Raw genomic sequence first — 17,707 nt, 5'->3', positions numbered from 1 at the left:
GTAGAACTACAAAGCTGGCCATTATGGCAACTTGGAGCGGTACCATTGATATAAGAAGCTACAAGGAAAGAATGTCAGCAGTACATGGGAAGTGGTGAGGGATTAAATGAATAAGCAGCAATATAAAGCAGGAACTGCAGAAACAAAAGAAAGCATTGTGAAAGGAATGTAAACAAAGAAGTGATCAGCATGCAATACAAAGCACAGGCAAGAAGGGTGACTAGTATAGTAAGGAAGGCCAAATCAGATTATGAGAGAAAATTAGCTAAGCAAGACAAAATAAATCTAGAGTTTTTTTGCCATGTACCAAGCAGAAAGAAAAATTATGGAAGGATGATGATCACTGCTGATGGCAGGAAGGTGACAGAAAAAAAATTGAGCTATTAAGCAGTCACTTTGAAAGGGTGTGGCATCCAGATGGAAATTTTGCAGTTAGTGATGTGAAAGAGGCTGATGTGGGAACTGAGACAAACTGGAGGTGCTCAACATATTACAAAATATCAGTGTAAATACAACAGTGGAACTGGATGGTATGTCAGCCTGTGTGCTATGAGAATGTGAAAGAGCACAAGAAAGCTAGTTCCATTGAAGCTATATTCATACATAAAGGTAGCTACAAGACAGAAGTAGCAAATTACAGACATAGTATTATTATGTCAGGAGCGATGGTTATAGGTAAAATTCAGCAATGGGTGGACAGGAACATGATACTCTATTGGGGAAGATCACATAAGTCCTGCCTTAGTAATTTATTCATATTTTATAATAAAGTGACAGCAGAATTGTATAGAGGAAATGGTTATACCATGATACTGCTGGAATTTGCAAAGGACCCTGATAGAAAACTACATGGAAGACTATTATATAAGTTGGAGCAAATAGAAATGAGACTGGTGGCATGGATGGGAGTGACTGACAGAAAGACATTAGAGGGGTGGTGTCTGGTGAAGTGGAATCAAGGTGAACAAGGGTGATTAGTGGAGAGGCCGAGAGTTCTGTACTAGGGCTGCTACTCTTTAATTTGTATATTAATGGGAAAGATTTAAGAGGGATATTCAGTTGTTTTTCTAATACTGAAGAGACAGCAGTGCTTGGCAGTGGAAACAGTAGTAGTGTGAAAGAGGAAGAGAGAACGGGAATACAAGAGGAACAGGGGGAAGCTTGGTAAACAGGGAGACATGGCACAAGTGAATGTTGAAAGTGGCAGTGAATATGTGTATAAACATGGAGTATATTGTAATGTGGGTGGAGAAGTGGAGACTGAGCAGGTATATGTGGTAAGCAGTGATAAAGGTGATTTGGTAGGTATAATGGGAAAATCACAACCAACATATGGCTTGGATAGGACTGACTATAAACCTAAAAACGAACTGTTGTGTTTGTTTACAAATGCCAGAAGTATCAGAAATAAAGGGGATGAAATGGTTTCAGTGATTGAGTTTATTCGCCCCAAATCATTGGAATAAGTGAAACATGGTTGAATGAAGATGATATCATAACGGGAATAGAAATGGAAGGGTACAGTAGAGATTGGTGAGAAGTAGGATACAGAAATGGATTGATAACAGCAGTATTCTCTGTGGTTATCAGCATGGGATTGTTAAGGGGAGATCATGTTTCACTAATTTATGTACTATATCAAGGTGACAAATACCTTGGACAGAGGAGATGCATATACAGTGGTGTATTTGGATTTTGCAAAGGCTTTTGATAGACTGCCATATGACAAGCTCTTAAATAAATTGAAACAGATGGGATTGGATCAGTGACTGGCTGTCAGATAGATATCAGAAACTTGTATATGGGGCTGCAGTATCTTGAAAGAGAAAGGTCACCAGTGGTGTGCTGCAGTGGTCAGTTTTGGGGCCATTGTTGTTCAATTTGTAGGTTAATGATATTGGATTGGGTTTATCTAGTGATATCCAGCTGTTTTGCAGATGATGCAAAACTGGGGAGAGCAATGCACAGTCAGGCTGATGTTAATGCCTTACAAGAGGACTTCAATAGATTGCATGAATGGGCAGGTAAGCGGAACTGTCAGTTCAATGTTGCCAAGTATAAGGTTTTGAGATTTGGTAAGCAACGATAGGATGCAAAGTATACACTTGGTGGGGAAACTTTAATAGAGATGAGAGATCTAGGAGTGATGGTGGACAAGGACATGAAATTCAGGGGCCACATTGCACAAGTTGTGAAGACATCACATCGAATAATGGCAATGATGCATTGAACCCTGACATGCAGAAATAGAGAGGTTATGATTCCATTGTATAAGGCCTTGATCAGGTCTCATATGGATTATTGTGCACAGATTTGGTCACCAAGTTTTCATGGTTACAAGAATATGTTGGAAAGGGTCCAGAGAAGATTCACAAAGGTAGTCAGTGGTCTTTGGAATGTGGACAGATTGAGAGAATGTAAGTTGCAGAGCCTCGTGAATAGGAGGGGAGGGATGGGATTGTTATCAGGTAGACATGGAAGAGATTTTTCATAGAAGGGGAGTAGAACAAGAGGCCATTGCTGGAAACTGTATAAAGAGGGTGTGAGCAAAGGAGTGAGAAGTAGGTTCTTTGCATGGAGGGTGGTTGGAATGCATTGCCTGAGTGCGTTGTCGATGTGGACACATTGAATCAGTTTAAGATGAGGTTGGATAAGCATTGTATGCAATAGTGAGTACCTCCCACGATGAGTCTCTGACTCCAGAGGTCAAATGTTGATAATAATACAAAACCAGGGAGGCCAGATGTTGATAAAGGTAAATGTAGATATTCCGCAGTGCAAATTAAATACATTAGCAGAGCAGTTAAAGGACAATGGTTGTTAATTTAATGTTGCAAATGTAAAGTAATGCATTTCGAGATGAAAAGATTACATACTTTGTATCGTATTGATGGTACTAGATTACAGGAAATTAAAAAGGATAGGGATCTAGACATGATGGTGGATAGAGATTTGAAGTTTTAGAGGACATATTGCAAAATTGGAAAAAAAATAACTCAGAGGATTACTTGGATGGTGAAGAACACATTGACAAGTAAAGACAAAGAGGTTATTATCCCTCTTTATAAGGCTATGATTCAGCTGCATATTGACTACCACAGATTTAGTCACCTGTTTCTTGGGGATCAGGAGATAGCAGAGCGGATTCTGAGTTGGTGACAGGTCTGTGGAATGTTCCCTATGAGGATAGATTAAAGGTTTGTCAGTTGCAGAGTTTAGGGGACGTGATAGAAATTTACAAGTTACTAAAAGGATTCTATAAGATTAATACAAAAGAATGTTTTCGATACATGCTAATTATGGAGAGAACAAGATTCATCAATGGAAGTTGTGCAAAAGTATGTTCTTTGCTTGGTGAATGATTGGAATGGATTGCCAGAAGTAGTTGTGAGTGCTTTCATGATGAATGAGTTTAAGGAGAGCTATCGTGAGAATAATAGTAACTGTGTGTCTCCCGTAATGAGTCTTTTGACTCCCACATAATAATGATTATTATTTTTTTGTTTATGATCAGGTATATTTTGCTATTTTTCTCTTAAATTTCATGCTGCTATTATGTTTTGTTTATCATATTGTTTTACCACTTGGCCAGCCAGCCTGGCTGGCCGAGTGGTTAGCGTATCTGCTCTCCAGCTAAAAGGCTGCAGATTCAAATCCCGCCGTGGGCATGGATGTTTGCGATTGTCTGTGGAAATACTAGTGGTGGTAGATGGCGTTGGTGTAGTTGCGGTCAGTTGGTGAATTGAGTGGTGCAGACAGAGTTGTAGAGCATGTGTCCTTCCTCGATGAGTTCTTTTGACTCCCTGGAGGTGTCAAATAATAATAATAATATTGTTTTATTAGTTCCTAATTTCGTTTTCACGTAGTAGTGTTAGTAAAAGTTTACGATACACTAGCTTTACCGAGTCTTTGTACTAGGTTGTATACTAGGCTTGTTTAAGAACAGTTTATTCCACCTGTTTTTAGGAATTTTGTAATTCTTATATCCTTTTCATCTTCATAAAAAATCATGCATCCCAAATATGTAAAGGAATTAACCTGTTCTAGAATTTTATTATGACTTTACTGTTTTTATTGTTAAAACTATCATTTCAGAATCACTATTTCTTTTAGGTTGTGAGTAGCTTTCTGTGAATACTGTCTTCAAAATCTCTAATTATCAATTGGTCATTGAGCAAAAAAAAGTGTCTAAGTTCACTTTAGACAAATTTAATACATTATGGGTGGTTTTTTTTTTTTTTTTTTTCGTGCCTATTTACACAGTAAAAAACTGTAGATATATTTCTACAACTTTGATTATATACAACATTTGCCCTTTTATACCATATTATCAACACTGTGCACACACTCATGAGTGGTGTGCACCAAAATCACAGTGCTTGTCAGGAGTCCTGGTCATTTGCGTCAAATATTGGCTTTCACAGCAGGACATCGTGGCCATGACTTTTTGAACAGTGGGAACAGTTTTGAATTTTTTGAATGTATGAGATTGTGGATGTTTTCATGGTCATGGAATCTTGTTTGCTCTCCAGGGTAAAGTGATGAACCCACATTTCACCTCCTGTGACTAGGCGAGCAGATTCTGGGGTGAAGGCAATCAGTAGGAGCACATCTTTCAAAAGCCAAGCACATCATGAACAATTTCATAAACATTGACTTTCTCAATTTCACACAGTTTCACTCACCAGTCTTCAAGAATAATGCCTATAATACATGAAATGTCTTGCTTGAAGGCCTGCGTGCAAGATGCCAATCTTTAATGTCACCACAGCCCACTTTAAATTCATTACACTAAAAACAGTGGTGTAGCTAAAGCTTTTGCCACCTGGGGCGGTCCCTGAGTTTGCTGCCCCTTTCAATACACACCAAAAATACTACAAAAAGTCAAAACGACGTATAGGAAAATAAATTAAAACATTATGTTTATTTTTGAAGTAAAACTTTAATTTCAACATTCTAAAATGCTATATTTCTTGCTTTTCTGTTAGCAAAATCGTCGATTACATTGGCGAAGTCTATTTCATAATAATGTAGGTAATTCTTAATCTATTTTATTTAGAAAAACTCCTCTCACAACTAGCAACACATATAGCAATTGTGAGGAAAATTCGCAGTAGTATTACAATATTTGGAAATAAGGTCTCGAGACTGTATTTGAGAATTAACTGCAAAAGTTCAAAAAGGTTCAAAGTGCTTCCCGGGGCAGACTGCCTCCTCCGCCCCTGACTAAAAACACACCATTACCAAACATAACCTTTCTGCCATATGCAGCAACCAGTCACTTGGTGACAAGTTGGTGAAGCCTCTGTTGCTTGCAAAAAATGAATAACTTCACAGACACCTGTTTTGGATCAAATTCGCATGGTAGCTGCCAACTTGCAACTGGAACATAACCTTTCTGCCATATGCAGCAACCAGTCACTTGGTGACAAGTTGGTGAAGCCTCTGTTGCTTGCAAAAAATGAATAACTTCACAGACACCTGTTTTGGATCAAATTCGCATGGTAGCTGCCAACTTGCAACTGGAATACTGTGAGGTGACAGTAGCATCACACTGCAATGGCAGTCTTTTTGAATGTTATTAATGGGTCTATCTGTCCACCATGTTTTATCTTGTTCACTTTCACCATTAGTAAGTAAAAAAAATGTGTTACCTTACTTTTCAGAAACCTCATTTGTGTATGTATATTTGTTTTTTTATGTGAATCCTACCAATGAAAGGCTTCAAACAATATAGTACATTGTGCTGTGGGTGGCCTAATTAGATAATTCAGAAACACTGTTCTACAGTCTGCAAGCAATCATGCAAATGAATTGAAAATATTTTGTTTTTTCCATTAAATAAAATGAAACTTCATTCACTTTTAGGAAGCAAATGAACACTAAAGCAAAAATATAATTTCTTGTTAAGTATTATATACTACCGTGGAAAGATGAACACTAATCCCCCCCCCCCAAAAGATTAGATTTACAAATAATATGCAAATATCACCATTTATGGGGTAATACATTGTATAATACAATAGTTAAGAGTGCTATTAAGGAAATGTGAATGTTATTATATAAGCCTGATCCATAGTTTTATCATAACGTTATTATTTTAAAAGCCAGTACTGCAGTAGTTTTTATTTCAATGGTGTTCATTGTCAGTAAAGACAGACTTGAGAAGATTAAGATTTAAAGAAATCTTTAAAGAATCAGACAGTTCAGAATTGCTAGTGGCGGCTCCCATAGAGTAACATTTATAAGCCAATCTCATCCATGTTTGGCATTATAAGAATGCCAAATGGGCAATCTTCATGCCTTATTCTTCACTGGATTGTTTTTGGTCTTGTGAGTGAGAGGAAAAAATCTGATACGACAGGGTGTTAGGTTTTTTATCTAAAAGATCAGAAAGAGGAGATTCTAAGTTGGAAACTCAATGAAATGGTAAATCAGAGCAAATGACGTATGTAGAAATGCTGCCATTTAGTTGAAAAGAGAGTACGTAAGGTATTGCTGATTGGAGATGGAAATAAACATTGTAGAGATTGAAGCTAAACACCACATATTTGTGAATTGAATCTGCGAGGCTTTGAAAGGTCTATCTCACAATTCCAACAGATTTTCCTTCTTCTGACTGGGCAGATGAAGCAGGTAAGGATGTCAAGGCTGTCAGTGATCTTACTTGTTCACATCCATCAGAATTTCAGATAACCCCAGCTACTCTTTAAACACTGTGTATCTGGTCTTCATCAGTGTGACCAATTAAGTATACTGTGGACGTTTTTTGTCCTGTAGGCAATTCAGACCACAACCTAGTCCCCCCTTCCCCCTCATAGAACAACATTTATACAGCCATTCTCATCCACGTTTGGCATTATAAGAATGCCAAGTCGGCAATCTTCGTGGCTGGATTGTTTTTGGTCTTGTTATTTAAACATTTGCACTGAATATACAACTGAAAATTCTTATTGGGAAGGAAATATTCATTCCTCATTTCACTTGAATATTCTCATTATTAACTAGGCCTAGTTCCTGCAAGAAAATTATCAGTGTGTCTCACACATTTTTCAAAGGGCTAAAAGCAGGAAATTGCAACATGCATTATTAGCAGTCATACTTTTTTTTGGCCTCTTTACAAACTAATTGGCTAACTTTTTGTTCATGGTTTAAAGCTGTTTAGGAGAAAGTTAAGCAGGATTTCTATACATCATCAAATTCCAGCCATGTACAGGATATGGTAGTACTACATGAAAAATTTACATCATTTACTAACTTCCTATCTACAATTTTCCTCCAAATCAGTCTGTTACGTGTCAAGACTCCACAACATTACCAGATCTTATATTTCTATCGTCTAAGGCACTTTGTACCGTATCAATCCACCTATAATCTTGGTCTTCCTCTGGGTAGTTTTTCTGCCAACTTGGCAGAGACCACTTGTTTTGCTAATCTTTCCTCGCCCATTCTGTTTAAGTGACCATACCACCTGAGATTAACTCTGCTGACGCATTCCTGGATGCTAACAATGCCAAGTTCTTTCCTAATATTCTCGTTTTTAATATGATATTGCCATTGATGCCATCTGTTCACGCCTCTAATCTTACTCAGGACTCTCATATCTGCGGTCTCAGATCCATAAGTTAAAATTGGTTTGAACACTGTCTTGTATACAGCTAATTTAGTGTTCTGACTAATTTCTCTCTTACTCCATATGAATTTATTCAATTGACTTCCACCATACCAGCTTTGTTGATTCTGTTGTCTATTTCCATATATAATTTACCATCTTCACTAAAAATCGTGCCTAAGTAGCTGAAATGTTTTACTTGTTCCACAGGTTCTCCATTCACAACACAGTTGACATTTTCAATGATTCTGCCTATTTTCATTGTCTTTGTCTTTTTATTGCTGACCGTCATACCATATCTATTACAACAGTTATTCAATTTAGTCAGAGAATCTTGCAGACTTGTAGTGGATTTATTTAGAAGTATAACATCGTCTGCATAAAGCAAAGAGCTGACATTAACATCTACAATTTTGATATCATGTTTAATGTCACTTTCCTTAATAATGTGATCCATATAGATAATGAATAACAGAGGGGATAATGTACATCCATGTCTCACACCAGATTTAACATTAAACCTTCAATTCTAACTGCTGACTTACAACTTAAATAAAGACTAAGTATTGCTTGATATAATGCCCCATTGACACCATATAACTGTAGTGTATTGAATAGCTTCTCTCTTGGCACCTTGTCATATGCCTTTTCCAAATCGACAAAACTTAAATACAGATCTTTGTTATATTCCCATGCTTTCTCGACTATTTGTCGTAAAGTGAAAATCTGATCCTGACAGCCTCTATTTGATCTGAATCTAGCTTGTTCTTCACCAAGCTTTTCTTCCACAATTCTTCTCAACCGTTTCTCAAGTATACATCTTACCAGGAACACTCAATAGGGATATACCCCTGTAATTCTCACATTGTTTTATTTCCCATTTTATATATGGGCACTATGAGAGCTCTACTCCAATCATTGGGAATTCATCCCTCTGTCCAGGCATTCTGAACTATGCAGTGCAGCCACTGTAAGACTTTTATACCACCATACTTCAGCATTTCTGGTTGAATATCATCTACTCCTGCTGCCTTTCCACATTTCAAGCCTTTGATGGCTTTTTTTCAACTTCAAGTATGGATATGTATTCCTGACTGCATGCTTGGTCAGTGTTTTTTTTATCACTGTGCTGTCATCACTGCTTGTTTCATTTAGTAAATTTTCAAAGTAATTACTCCATACCTCAAGGATATCTTTTTCTCCCATTTTCATTTCACCTTTATCATCTCTAACTCCTTTTACAGCACTCTTTCCTCCATTCCTAAGCTTCTTCAACAACCTCCAGAATATTTTGCCACCTACTTGATATTTATTTTCTATGTTCTTGCCAAAGTCCTCCCATGACTTTTGTTTAGCTAGTTTTACACACTGTTTAGCTTTCTTACGTTTGTCTCCGTATTCTCTAAGAGCACAAGCTGACTTATTTCCCAGGAACTTTTGATATACCTGTGTCCACCATGGAGTTCTGATTTTTCTATCCTTGCAGACAACCTCACCACATACCTCTCTGGTTGAATCAATCAGGGTTTTCTTCAAGGCTTGCCAATGAATCTCCAAGGTTTGGTTCCTGTTCTCAAACTCTTTCATTTTTCCTTCAATAATCTTTGTGTATTTTAGTCTACAGTTCACATCTGAGAGCTACTCAACTTTTATTCGCTTTAAAACTTTCTTACATGTTATTCTTTTCAATATGAAATTCAATTTTATCCTGCTCAAGACTAAATAGTGATCACTTCCAATTTCAAATCCTCTGTACACTCTGGTGTCCTGCACTAGGGAGAAAACATCACTATCAACAATAACATAGTCAATGAGACTTTTCTTATTCTTTGCCTCTTCTCTCCATGTGAATTTGTGCACATTTTTATGTTGGAACACGGTGTTAGTAATAACCAGTCCATGTCTTGAGCAGAAATTCAACAGATATTTGCCATTATTATTAGCTTTGCTCTTTTCTCCAAATTTTCCCAAAACATTTTTGTGTGTCTGTTAATCACTTCCTACTCTGCTATTTAGATCCCCAACAAGGACCAACTTTTCCTTTTTCATTGTGTCAGTAGCTTTCTCTAGAACCTAAAAAAATTCCTCCACTTCTACCTTAGTAGAACCTTCTGTGGGACCATAGGCACAAGCAAGTCTCATTGTCCGGTTCCCCATTCTGATATTTGCCCCTATCACTCTACTTGACACTGCCTGCCATTCAAGAAGATGAGCCTCGTATTTTGTGTTGAATACTATGGCTACTCCTTCTTTTCCTTGATTGTCATTGCTTGGATATAACATTTTGTATTTATTGCTCAGAAAGATCTCACCAGTCTTTGTCTTTTTTGTTTCAGTCACCCCTATTATGTCGATCTGGTACTTATCTAATTCCTCCGCTAGCTCCATTTCTTTGCCATTCAGGCTTCTTATGTTGATAGTACCGATCTTTAACTCTGATGATGTTGAGTTGGGGTGTATTTTCAGATTTGTTCCAGTAGCTGACTTTTCGCTGTTCACCCTGGTTCCCTGGCAAAAACAACGGGGGCCTTGTTTAACCGGGCGACGTCCCAGCCGGCATGAAATTTTGTCATGTTGTACCATCATTTTGTATTTTGGTTTAACCAATAAGAATACAATTTGGTCGGCTAAATCTGAAACTGCCAGTCCATCCTTATTCGTTCAGTATCCAGGAAGATACCCAACAGGGTACACCACAAGAAGGTGGGGATTGGACATTAGGTCAGAAGCCCTGGTCGGTTCTCCGCATTCCTTTAAAGGTTATGTGGAGGTCTCCTCTCAGTTATACAGCTTTGACCCTTAGCACCCCCTATAATAGGAGGGGGGGGTACTTTAATCCTATACTATTACCACAATAGTATAGGATTCCTATAATATTGTGGTAAAACATTCAAGGAAAAGTGGGCTGTAAGCTGAATGGATAGTATAACAATTCTCCAACCAACAGGCTATGGGTTAATGGTAATGAGGCGGGGGGAGATTATTGACAAGAGAGAGTGAGATGGGTAGGGCAAAATGGAAGCCTATGTCTGGGTATGATATGATAAATATATATATGAAAGAAACAGTAAAAATTTACAAACTATGATAGGACTATTTCTCATATGAAGTAGAATTGTTAGGAGAGAACACAACGGCTAGAAAAGCAGAAATGAAAATGCTTAGGTAAGAGAGATCATATCCAGATTTTGAGGATGTGCATTTAAATATAAGAAAGATAAAAAGCAAGAGGGTCATTTGAAGTTGGTAGGATGTGTATTATGGAGGAGAGGGATAAGCAAAAGTCCTTGGCCTATATGATAGTAACAAGAAAGCAACCAAGAAGATGGCCAAGGAAAATGGGCTAGGTGGCAGAATCTATGATTATACTACTGGAAAGAAGTTTAAAATGGTGTTGAACATCACTTTTCTAAATCTCAAATCAAAGAAATGAGGCTTTACATAATATGAATAATACATGTGTGTTTCCTCAAGTATACAGTTACAGAAAACTTCACAATGAATGCAACTAACTTTTTATTAGACAGAAAAACAAAATAGGTAAATATTATGCAAGCTTTCTTGTATATACCACACTATATTTACAAGAGTATGCAATTAAAAAGGACATTATCATTGTCATTAATCTTCTTCTAATAGTTATGCCTCTGTTGTAACATTATAACTGATCTAATAGATCAGGCAACACTTTCTTGATAATTAGCATCACGTATTTCATTTTAAAACTTTTTTTTGTTGAAGTGTTTTTTTTTGTTGATATAGCATTTTGTGTGTGTGTGTGCATATGTGCAATTAACTTTTTGTACAATGAAGATCAGATTTTTTTCTATAAATGGGAGTAGAGTTTCTCTATCTTCTTTAGACATATCTAAATTTCATTCTTAGGATTAATAATTTGCTGGTATAAGAAAGATCATTGTATTTCTGGCTCTATGTCAACAGCCACACCACTCTTTGCTGTCTTTCAATTTTTATAGTATTATCAATGGCATTATCATTCAGAATTGGAATGAAAAAGCTCAAGACAGCAAGAGATGGAAGAAGCTAGTGCATGCAGCTAAGAAAACCTTAGATGCTCAGCTAGCTAAAGAAGAAGATTATCATTGGCACCAACTGCACTTTTTTGCAATAATCAGTAACATATTGTTGCCTTGACTTTACATCTAAATCAGGAAACATCACATTTGGATACAACTTCCATGCTCTCTTCAGAGTAAGGTTTTGCTGCATTTCATGGAATTGTTAATATAAATAGAGCACCTTGAATAATATTGTTAAGAGATATCCCCCCCCCCCCCCAATCACATTGGGATTGATTCATGTGGGAGAGCTTTACAGTTATCCAAAAGTAAAATGCACGATATTTACAGTCCCCCCCCCCAACATCCCTTTCATAGATGCAACAAAAGCTTAAGTATGTGTGGGCTTGAAACATTAAGAAACAAATATAACTGTTCTTGCACATGCTAGTCTGTTTCAAACTGCCAACTTTCCTTAGTCTCTTGTAGGTCAATATTTCCAATACAGACTATATTGTCTGCATTGTAAATTTGATGAGATGTAAAGTGTACTGACCTTAAAAACTGCTCAGAAGTATTACTATATTGCTTGGTGGCCTTTACATAGTGATTTTCACCAGCAAATATCCAAATTTTTAATTTCATGATGATTCTTAGAAATTAGTTAATCTTCCATCAGACAATATGGATTGCATATTTATTCCCACTTGTTCTTTAAAGCATTTCTAATCTTGGCCTATGAAGAAACTTTATTAGCAGCTCTATTATTAGGCTCTGACGGCATAATTCTAAAAGCATTCTGCCTTCTGAACCTAACAATAGAACTGAATGTGTCTGTGTTGAGTGAATATACAAAGTTACACTCCACCATATTATTAAATTACTCTGGATTAGAGAAAGGTTATTGGAAGTTTTTTCACTTGGTTATACTATAAATTAAAGATACCAAGAAATTATATACTTGGTTTAATCCTTTATCCAAATGTAAGTAAACAAGTTTGCACCTGAACTATTTTCAAGACTGGGGCTACTGGTATATGAAAATATGACTTCTGCATTACTTTAACCTTTATATTACCTCTAGGTCTGGCTCCCACTGATGAGACCTCAATAAAGGTCGAAACTGGTCTGCGTAGTGACCCTTCCCCATAATGCATAGCATTATACATGTCTAGAAGGAGATGTGCTTTGCATTATGCAATACTAAGGCAAGTGATGTGAAGTCATTAGCTTCTCTATGTGAGTTGCCCCAGTCCTGAAAATAGTTCAGGCACAAACTTGTTTGCTTACACTTGGACAAAGGATTAAACCAAGTGGAAAAACTTGCAACAAGGTTTCGCTTGTGGGATGAGATATATTCTGTTCTCAGGCACTGTGAAAAACAGAGTCAAACTTTTTTTGTTAAAAAGTGGTGTAAATGTCAGATAGCAAGAGATCATGTAGCATTGTACATAATGAATGAATACAATGAGTTGCCATTACTAATTGCCACATATCAATGGCACAAAGTGTGGTGGATTCTGATGAATGTATCATTATTTTAGAAGTTTTTTTATGCATATCAAATAAGAATTTTTTTAAAATACAAGAATAGTAAAACTTTAATAACCATATGTGAAGGTAGGGAGAGAACAAGTGAGCATCAGTGGAGGTTAGATTTGTGTGCAATTAAGGGGTGGGATAGGGAGAGCTAGATTTTTTTTCTCTCAGAGGATAAGACAGTTGATATTGGCAGTTTCATCAAGTACAGAAGATAATTGTTTACAGCCTGATTTTAAAATGTTGATACTCAAATCAAATTATTTTCTCCTCAAGAATTAATTCCTTACTCTGATTAAAAAAAATTCAAGATTTTTATTTTCATTTGGAATGTCACTTTCTTCATTAGAGAATGATATATGTAATATAACATTCTTTAATGAAAAAAATGATATTGTTTTTGTTTACAACATTGACGCATGTTCAGTTGGAGATTTTGCTATCGAGAAACCATGATGTTAGTTAATAATAATTGAAATCTCACTATTCACCTCCAAGTCCTTGTTGCTTCTTATTATATATTGGTCTTGAAGTTCTCCTATGTGCATGCATAATTATTATTAAGAGAGACCTCCAGGTAGTCGGAGACTCATCGAGGGAGGCCACATACTACACACACTAGTTTTCATTCGCACTGCTTGCACTCACAACATCCAAAGGCAATCCATTCCAATCATGCACCACCCTCTGAGAGAAAAATCTAGCCCTCACATCCTTCTTGGCAGCTTCCAAGGATGCCCTCTCGTCCTTTCTCCACCTTCCATAAATTGAAATCCTGTATGACCCTTTCAGAAGTTTGTAAGTCTCAATAATATCAACTCTCTTTCTCCTGTTTGCTAGTGTCTAAAGTCTCCAAATTCTAATCTGTCTTCATAATCAGTATTCCACAATTCTGATATCATTTTTAACACTCTCTCCAATATATCAGAATCACAACAGGAGATCGGACCTGCACACAATAGTCTAAGTGAGGTCTTATCAAGGCCTTGTAAAGAGGCAAAATAACATCCTTATCTTATGTGAACGTTTTGAGTTGTATTTGCAATCTTTGCCACGTGGCCCATGAACTTTCTATCTATTAACACTCCAACATCCCTAGCCTCATTAGTTTCTTCTACTCTAATCCTTTTCTTACGAATCTCTTGCTTAATAAGATTACACATCCATTTAACTTCTACTCTATTTATTCTTCAAACTCTCAGGACACATTCGGATATAGCTTTAAGCATTCATTTAACTATTGTTTAAATGCTTCCCATACGCTGTCGATATTCTTTCCACCCAGCAACCAATCCCATTCCATTGAACTCAGTATACTCCTCAATTGGTTATAATTTCCTGCTTTGTAGTTCAGCATGTAACCTTTTCTGAATGGGACATTCATAAATTTAGTCACTTCCCAAGTGAGTACCCCATGATCACTGTCACCAACTGGAGGCAGAATAGTTAAGTTTTTAACTGAAACACCCTCTGACCTTGAGTTCCTTCTGTCACATACTGCTTGAGGAAGTTGTCCCACAACAGCTCAATAAATGCATTTTCATTCTTCTCATGAGATTCTACTGCTACCCAATCAATATTTGGATAATTAAAGTCTCCCATTATGATTATTCTTTTCTATTTGGTGATGCATTTCTTCATCACGAGCAACATATTCACCAGGTCTGTAACAACACCCTGCTATGTAATTTGTCTTGTTAGACTCCACCTCACACCAGATGGCTTCAAACTCACTGCCACATGAAATATTGTTAGTAGTATTATTACAATCATAGGTCTCAACTCTAACTGGATTTAAGTCACCCAATATCATTAGCAGCATGCCCCTCCTCTCTATCCTTCCTAAAAATACTGTACCCGTCATACTCGATACCAGTTAGTAGGTATGATTCTGATAGCCAGGTCTCACTAATATCTACAATCTGAGGTCGCAACATATTGACTAAGGCAACAAACTCTACCCCTTTGTTTCTGATACTCCTAGCATTTGTGCACAGACATAATAATCTGCCTGAATGTTATTTTGTATACTCTTGTTTGCAGTCTGCCTGACACGGTTGGACAACTTGCAGATCTCTATTCTTCTCTAATACCTTACACATGTAGACATCTTTGCAAATATATGATGGGTCCAAACTGGATGAACACAAACCCAAAATCATTTTTGCCTCATCAACAATTCCCTGACAAAGTCCATTCCTGTCATTAACACAGTTATATAACACTGTCGCTCTTACACTTGCATTCACACCATTCTTCCTTCATAATTTAGTTTCCCTGACTCTCTGTGTTAGGTCTCATATTAGTTATTAGTTTTTCTATACTCTTGATACCAAATGCATTCAGGTGTAGGTCATCCCTCTTATAGAAATCCAATCTTCTATCTAATCTAATACTTGAACAAACTGATGTAAGCAAAAGGTTTTTTTATTATGCTAATTTCTAGTTAATAGGTGATAAGCATTTTAATATCAAAAACTGCACTTTGCATATAGGTCCAAATGGTCAGAAATCAACAGTCCCTTTTCAGATTTTGGAAGTTCTTGAACCATAGAGTAGTTTTACTTACTGGTTCTCTACATGGGATGGACAGGGAAAAGTCTAATTTGAGTGCCAATATTAAACTGCCAGAACTGAACAAATATGGTTATCATCCTGTGATGAATATCTCCATTCATCACAAAACATTCAGCAATAGCCAAGCAATTCACCTACCATGTCCAAAGAAGGTGTTAACTTCTTTGGACTTCTAGACAAGCTTGTGTTTCACCACTTTATTTTTGTAGTACCTGCATGCATGTGCTTATTCCATAAATATGTTTCCTTTCACTAAGCCAAAACATGAATGGGTAGTCTCTTGGATAGTGCATGCTGATTCTCACTGATTTAGGTTTATTTATTATTATTTGGCATCTCCATGGAGATCCGCAGGTGACCCAAATCAACCCCCATACACATAAATCCCATCATACCTCGTATGGAGTATTCCACAGACCTGTCACCATCTTTGTCACTCGTCTCCGAATCATTTTGACCACATCATAGCCATATAAAGAGGGATAACAACTTCCTAGCGTGTTTTTTAGCAAGCTATTTTACCAACTTTTGCAATATGCCCTCTGAACTTCAACTTTTTTTAAAAAAAGCATAAAATTTAAATCAGATATTTTGATAGAAATTTATGTTACACTTTTAATGATATAACAAATATAGGGACAAATTAATTGCATAAAAATATCTCGTTTTGATTTTCATGTATAAATATATGACAGCATCTTGATCAATGTTCTGTTTCCTCAGACTGTTTCTAGATCTAATTTTTTATATAAATCCCATGCATGATTAATTATTATCTGAAGATGGCTGTAGGGTGGGTGTTTAGCCACAGTTGTAGCTGTATGGGCTGGAGGGTTGTCGTGAAGTAGGTGAACACTTGACTCAACATTCTTCGTCTCTTCCCCTTTATGGCATCATGCAGTTTGTGCAGGAGTGAAGCATAATATTCTTCACTGTATGGTATTCCTTTCCTTGAAGTCAATCAAGAGAATCCCTGGCAATCCCAAAAGATTGTTGCCATAATCTTCTAGGTGGACTGAGTAACCTTGGCTTTTCTCAGTGGGGTTTCACCTGGTTTGCTCCACTCCATGCATTCTCTTTTGGAAAGAGAGTCATAATAAAGGACAATGGCTTCATCTCAGTAACAATGAATTTCAGCACTTCTCTCCGATTCCCTTAGAAAAGCTCTCAAAACTTGCACATGATGCTCCGTCTGAATTGAAGAGAGAAGTTTAGGCACCCACCTTGCACTGATCTTCGTGATGTGAAAGATGGTTGTTATAGAAAGCCCCAACCTTGCTGAGATTTCTTTGAGCTTCAGCTGTTCCTCCTCAGCCATCACGAGGATCATCTTCGATACTCTCTCTTCTTAGAGAAACTGTACAGCTTGATATTGCCAAGGAAAACACTGCGAATAATACAGCCTTCATGCCACATAAGAGCAATGGAACTGTAATTAAGTTTCCATCCATAAACTTTGGCAGCTTCTATAAGTAACATGAATCCTTGGGCTCATGACATCATCTTGGATGCATATAAAGCCTTTCTTCAGTGGCATCGTGTGCCCATTCGGTTGGGTATGCAACCTGCACTACAAAATTCACATAAATTTGACTGTATAGCACATCAGTGTTCATTTTAATTGGTCTAATGCAATTAATTGTAGGAAGACTTTGAATACCTTAATTTATCAAAGCCAAATTTGCACAGAGTGAGGGACAATGTGTTTGTTTTAAGATATGGTATATTAGAATAAAAAACAATACTGAAGGAGAGTGGTATATTTGAATTACTTAAATAATACTGTTTCTCAATGTAAATATGAGCAACAAAGTTATAAATCTATTAAATTATATATTAAAAACTTGCCTACCACATCAGTTCACACTTGACACATGCAAAACATGAAACTCAGAAAACAAAAACAGCAACTCATGACAACATTCAATTGGATTGGTTGACACAATAACCAATCACAGCC

At 36.8% G+C, this 17,707-nt stretch overlaps 1 protein-coding gene across 1 annotated transcript in view; it reads right to left on the bottom strand.

Moving 5' to 3' along the window:
* LOC150106282 (cytoplasmic polyadenylation element-binding protein 2-like) overlaps window positions 1–17,707 on the bottom strand; it is a 417,239-nt gene that overhangs the window by 19,804 nt on the left and 379,728 nt on the right. The gene's annotated exons all lie outside the window — the stretch shown is intronic.

This window comes from Typopeltis vanoorti, chromosome 5 (genome assembly GCF_054136105.1).
Source record: "Typopeltis vanoorti isolate ZY-2024b chromosome 5, IOZ_Tvanoo_1.0, whole genome shotgun sequence".
NCBI lineage: Eukaryota > Metazoa > Arthropoda > Arachnida > Uropygi > Thelyphonidae > Typopeltis > Typopeltis vanoorti.
This window is presented reverse-complemented; position numbering and strand designations above follow the sequence as displayed.